This window comes from Clinocottus analis, unplaced genomic scaffold (assembly GCF_023055335.1).
Source record: "Clinocottus analis isolate CAN_PGR_092001 unplaced genomic scaffold, fCliAna1.0.p SCAF_15, whole genome shotgun sequence".
NCBI lineage: Eukaryota > Metazoa > Chordata > Actinopteri > Perciformes > Cottidae > Clinocottus > Clinocottus analis.
In genome coordinates, this window is record NW_027175876.1 from 3,696,294 (window position 1) to 3,702,293 (window position 6,000).

General features: G+C 39.4%; 1 protein-coding gene across 11 annotated transcripts in view; it reads right to left on the reverse strand.

The window, feature by feature from the left end:
* itsn2a (intersectin 2a) overlaps positions 1–79 on the reverse strand; it is a 36,416-nt gene extending 36,337 nt beyond the window's left edge. For all 11 annotated transcript variants that reach the window (XM_068577491.1, XM_068577488.1, XM_068577485.1 and 8 more), the window contains exon 1: positions 13–79. The gene's annotated coding sequence lies outside the window, so the exon portion shown is untranslated. The remainder of the gene's footprint in view (positions 1–12) is intronic.
* Between the last annotated feature and the right edge of the window lie 5,921 nt (positions 80–6,000).

Sequence of the window (6,000 nt, forward strand, 5' to 3'; positions counted from 1 at the left end):
CTTATCATTTACCTGTTGCGGTTGAACTGCGGTGGTGATCCGACCTCCAGGCTGGAAAACGTAGCGACTGAAGAGGGAGGAACCGATCCAGCAGCCGGGTGGGTGTGGACTGGAAATGGGCGTCTCCAGAGAGTCAAGTCGGACAGATTTACAAATTTGACTTCCGGTAATGACTTTCACAATAAATAACCCAAGACGCCTAACTAGACGACGGTTATGAGGCTATGTTATGAGGCCACGTGTGTCGTCATGTCTGACTGACTATACTGCCAAATGTGACCAATTGGCTTAATTGAATCAAACCACAAACTTGCTATATATTGTCCAAATATAAATCATTCCCTTTCACGTACACCGTTAGGCACTTTAAGACTTTTACTTTGAAGGGACAAGCACTTGCACTATAGCTGTACATTGATAAATTGACTGGCATGTCAGACTGGTCAAAGCCAAATTACTGTTAAACCTGTGTTTCTTTCACCCCAATTACTAAGACAAGCGTGTGGATTTAAAGTAAAAATTATTATATTTTGAAATTTAAGCCTATTTGAACTACCATATAATTCTATTGTACTAATTCTCTATCTTTTTTTTTTTTTTTTACCCCACCTGGTTCATGTGATGAGTGAATCCCTCTGAGATGTACCTGTTAATTTCATCTCCCTGGCTCATAAACTTGGTATGAAGTGTTTGCTGCCCCCAAAGTAATAAAGATGCTGGTGTAGAGCACCACCAACAGCCCACTTTGAGTATTACATGTACAAGTTACATATCCAATTGACACTTTTATTGTTTGAGTTGAGGATATAAGACAATCAGGAAGTCGGTGTTAAAAACACTTAAAGCAGTTTGCGAAAACTACTACAAAATGAAATAGTGGTGTTGGTAGAAATATCAGTATTAGTAAAGTATAAATATTAACAATAGTTGTAGCAGTATTAGGAACGGCATTATGTAATTTAAACAAAAAAGCCTAATTGTGAGCTTCCTGCTAAGATAGCGAATTTATTTAAAAAAGGACACTATCTGATTTTCCATAGGAATGTGGGATGAGAGGAAAAGGCCCTTTGACCTTAGTGTGTGTGAGAGAGCAAGTGAGAGAAAATTACAATGCCTTTGCCTGGATATCTCCGAGATGTACGTGTGTGTGTGCACATGTCAAACTGCACTAATTAGCTCATATCAATCACCTGGGTGCTGTCAACATCAAAGGTTGCCATAGTGATAACTTCAAAGAGACTACAGTTCCATAGGCTTAACGTGGAATTAAATCTGAAGAACACCTGTTGATCTCAACTCAGAAAACCGTAGCTTCTATTGCTTCGATCATGGATCCCGAGAGGTAGGACGACTTGATGAACAGATAATCTGAGAATTGTGTCTGCGAAATATTTGAAGAAAAAATCCGGAGTGGCAAATCTATGCTACACGTTCATAGTATAAAAAAAGACAGCATAGAGGTAGACAGGATGGTTTCAAAATAGTTTTCTTTATGTAATGTACTTAAAACAGAAATGTGCAATACAATAATAGAAAAAGAACAAGGTAATTCTCATTTATGTAGTGTACATCAAATATGACAAAAAAAACTGCCAGATTCATCTTTACATGGGTACATCACAGCTTCAATTAAGAGTTTTAGGAAGAAAATTTCATGGTAATTTGTTTTTTCCCCCAGTTGAAAAAATAATAATAGAATTAAATGACTTTTAAGGTTTGAGGTCAGAAAAGGCACTAGTAGCATGTAACGTGGTTGAACAAGAAAATAAACATAATTGAAAAAATATATACAATAATCTGCAATCCTTTGAGTAAAGGTCAGAGTCAAAAGGTCAATATACAAATGTTTACAAACTTGAGAAATGACCTAGGATCACCACAGAGGAAAAGGAAAGACCAAAAAACAAGCTTAAATTATCCAAAAAATTGATGGAACAAAAAAAAACATTTGAAAACAAAGCTTCAAACCATGAATACTGACAGTTCATGCACTGAAACATTTTAGTCAGAGCTTTCTGTCTTTTTGGGCCTTGTTTTGAGGAAGGTTTAGCAATGTGCTTTGTAAAAGTATGCATTCCTACCAATTTAATTAAGTCATAATCTACATTTACCCGTAACATGAAAGAGGTTTTCATAGCAATGAAGGCAGCAAACAGCACCCGTTTAGTAGAAAACAAACATGTCTCTCATGTAGACTCTAGTCCAGAACATTAAGGAACCCGTTCCTGTTAGATGCCCACTTCCTTTTTGTGAACTCCAGAACTTTGTGAGTCAAACATTGTCTTGCTCTTCTTTGATCAATGTGCTCTCATCGCACTCACCTATGATTACCATGGAGTATCCCAGGCACCCTGCTGCTTCAACTGGGACTAAATAGTTCACATCCTCAGTGTCCTGTTCAGTTTTGATGGTCCCGTCAGTGTTTGGAGATGCATCACATCCTTGTGGTTCAGCCAGAAAACTCTCAAGATTCTCATTTTCTGATTTGAGAAAACTATTTTCAAGGAGTTCTGTAGGTTCGTCTGGGACTAAGGGCTCGGCCTCTGAAGCACTTGACTCTGTTTTGACGTCATCATGAAGTGGATAACCTTGTTTCTCCGTGTCTGGTTCTGGTTCTGGTTTAATATTACAATAACGTGGATCATATTCCTCCTCTTTTATCTGAAGGTTTCCCTGAAGAAGGCCGCCACAACCTGCATCGACTTGACCCCTGTTTATCTGAACTATCGTCACAGGATCTGTCGGGACCTCGGGGTCCTCGTTACAGAACAGATTTGCTTTGTTAAGTTTGGCACCATCGAGAAAATACACGCAATTTTCATCTGACCGGTATCTCGCTTGTCGCACAAATTGCCCCATCTTTGTGTCCATGGGACAACGGCGTCCTTGACTCTGCTGTTCTTTCTCAGAGTTCTTTACAACACTTGGATGTGGTTCTGTTTTTTCTTTTGTTTGCAGTGCCAGATGTCTTCTTTTTTTACTTTCTATCAATTGACTAACATGCCCAACTGTCAGTTTCTTTTTGCTTACAATTCTAGGTGGACGGATAGGTAATTGTTTAACAACACTTCTATGCACAACCGTTGTCGGTTTCTTGTTACATACAATTACAGGTTGACTGATAGGTAATTGTTTAATAACAAATACTTTCTTGAGCCAGGAGAGCAAGCCATTGCTTTGTTTCATCTCTCTGTGGAACTGCATCACATGATTTACATCTGGGCCCTGCATCCTAATGTTGAAGTTGTGTTGGAGGACATCATAAAATATTGAATATTTTGTTCCACATAATCTTTGGGCAAAACTAGCCACTTCCCCAATAGTCTCGTTTGTCAATACTTCGGTGTCAAGCTTGTCTTTTGGCTGGTCTTTGTCCACACACAGACTCAAACCTATTTCCTTGCATTGAGGGTAGCCGTCCATTATCATCTCCTCTATTCCTGAGAAGGTAGAGGACGGATCCTTTGCTGGCTTTTGTGCGGAGCAGCTCGCGTCAGCAGAGCCTGCATCAGTCATGGTTTGTGGACGAGGATGATGCATGTGACCAGAGCCAGATACATCCTGACGATTCTTATGATTTCTGGCTTGATAGCATTTGGGACAATATATAGTTCTCTTCAGGTTATGGTCTGGTGTGCACCTCGTGTCAGGGAGTTTAAACTGGGTTTTCATTTGTGGAAAAGCATGTGTATTTAGCAATTTCTTAGATTTAATTTTCGCCAGTGTTTTCTCTGCAAAGGCAAGGCGATTAAAGTCATTGTTGAAATCGAGATGGAAATTATACTGCAGTATCTCAGTGATGAAATACTTTTGGGCTGACAGCATGTCTGTGGCAAAAGTACCAATTTCAACCATGACGCCATTGGTTAGTAATTTGGGATCAAGATTCTGTTTTACTCCAGATCCTACATTGAAATCAATGCCTACTTTCTGACATCTTGAGTAAGAATAAAGTGGACAATGTTCTTCGTGAGGTATTGAGAGGATTTGCTCAATATGATTTTTCCTCAATTGCCACAACTTTAATTCTAACTCCATTTCAGGGGAACCGTTTACTTCTTGGTCTATGATTGCAGCTTGCGAAGAACCAGCACCAGATGCATCTGAATTTGAGTTGTTCTGGGGATCCAGTCTCACGTTTGTTGAGGAGGAACTTCTTGAGTTATGGACTTTATTTTGGCTTTTTACATAGCTTGATAGTTTCCTTTGTTTCAGAACGGTAGAAATTCGTGCAACAATATTTCTGGTGAGTTGAGAATTTCCACATTTTGCATCAAGATCCACATTGTGTTTCACGATGTCAACACAAATTTGTTCAAATGTTCCACACAACTTTTCTGCAAAATTTGTCACTTCAGTCATTGTTCCATAGGTCAGTTTGTTGATGTCCAGTTTCTTAGTTGGTTGAGGATCGTTTACATTGAACTTCAGACTGATTTCCTTGAAGGGATTCACACACTTCTGTGAAACATCACACGCCTCCATCCTCGGTATGCTGTTGAGTTCAGCGTTGACACTGGCCACACTCTCATTCACCATACTTGTTGATGGTATTATGAGACCAGGAAGTTCAAAAATCTCTTTTGAGAATTGGACTGTATCTTCACAATCTTTCAGTTGTCTTACTCTATTCATAATTTCACTTAGGAAAATATTTCTGTTCAGGCGTATGTCAAAGTTGTACTCAAGAATCTCCATGATGAAATTCTGTTGGGATGCATTCATTGCTACAGCAAATTTAGCAATTTCAAGCAGAATAGAATCAAGCAGAGAGTCAACATTGAAGTTTTTCTTTGGGCCAAATCCAACGTTGAATTCAAGGCCACACGTCTTGGAATGACCAAAGAGACAAAACTCTTTTGCAGAGAGAATTTCTTGTACACGGTTAGCACGCAACTTCCACATGTTGTTCTTCGTTTCCATTTTTTCTTGTTCCTTGTCCCATTCAGGTGGTGCATTTTCCCGAGTCTGCATTTTCACACAATTTTTATCAGACTGGTATCTCGCTTGTTGCACAAAATTACTCTTGTTTGTTTTCTTGCCTGGAACTTCGCAGGGATATTTGGCAGATTTTCTTTTCTGTGCCTTCTTCCCATTTATTTGTAAACCCTGGCGATCAAACACAAATGGCAACTTGAAGACCGTGCCTGGGTCATTTCGATATTTCTGATATTCCTTGACCATAATGTTAACTAAGGATGCAGTAGTTAATGAAAATTCCCAGCTTCTGTGATGTTGTGAGCTAATATCAAAGTTATAGTCGAGGATCTCATACACAGTTTGTGGAATATAGCATCTCGGTTTACTGATTGCAAATTTATGTATCTCAAACACAACAGCTCTCGTCAATTGCCCCAAGTCCAGTTTTTCTTTCTCTTCTGAGTTAGATGTCACATCTAGATCCAATCCCATCTCTGTGCAAATGGGATAACATCCTTGACTCTGAAGTTTTTTCTCAGGATTCTTTACCACACGTGTGTCTGTTTTCACTTTTGTTTGCAGTGCGAGCTTTCTTTTTTTGATACTTTCCATCAATTCACTATGCACAACCTCTGTTGGTTTCTTGTTAGATACAATTCGAGGTAATGGTTGAATCACAAATACTTCATTGAGCCAGGAAAGCAAGCCATTGCTTTGTATCATCTTTCTGTAGAACTTCATTGCAGGGTTTACATCTGGGCCCTGCAAACCAATGTTGAAGTTGTGTTGAAGGACATCATTAATGATGGAATGTTTTGTTCCACACAACCTTTTGGCAAAACATGCCACTTCCCACATAGTCCCATGTGTCAATACATCGGTGTCAAGCTTGTCTTTTGGCTGGTCTTTGTCCACACACAGGCTCAAACCAATTTTCATGCAGAGAGGGTAGCTGTCTATTATCATCGCCTCTATTGCTGAGAAGGTATGAGACGGATCCTTTGCTGGCTTTTGTGCTGAGCAGTTTGCATCAGCAGAGGTTGGGGGACAAGGATTATCCATGTGACCAGAGTCAGATTC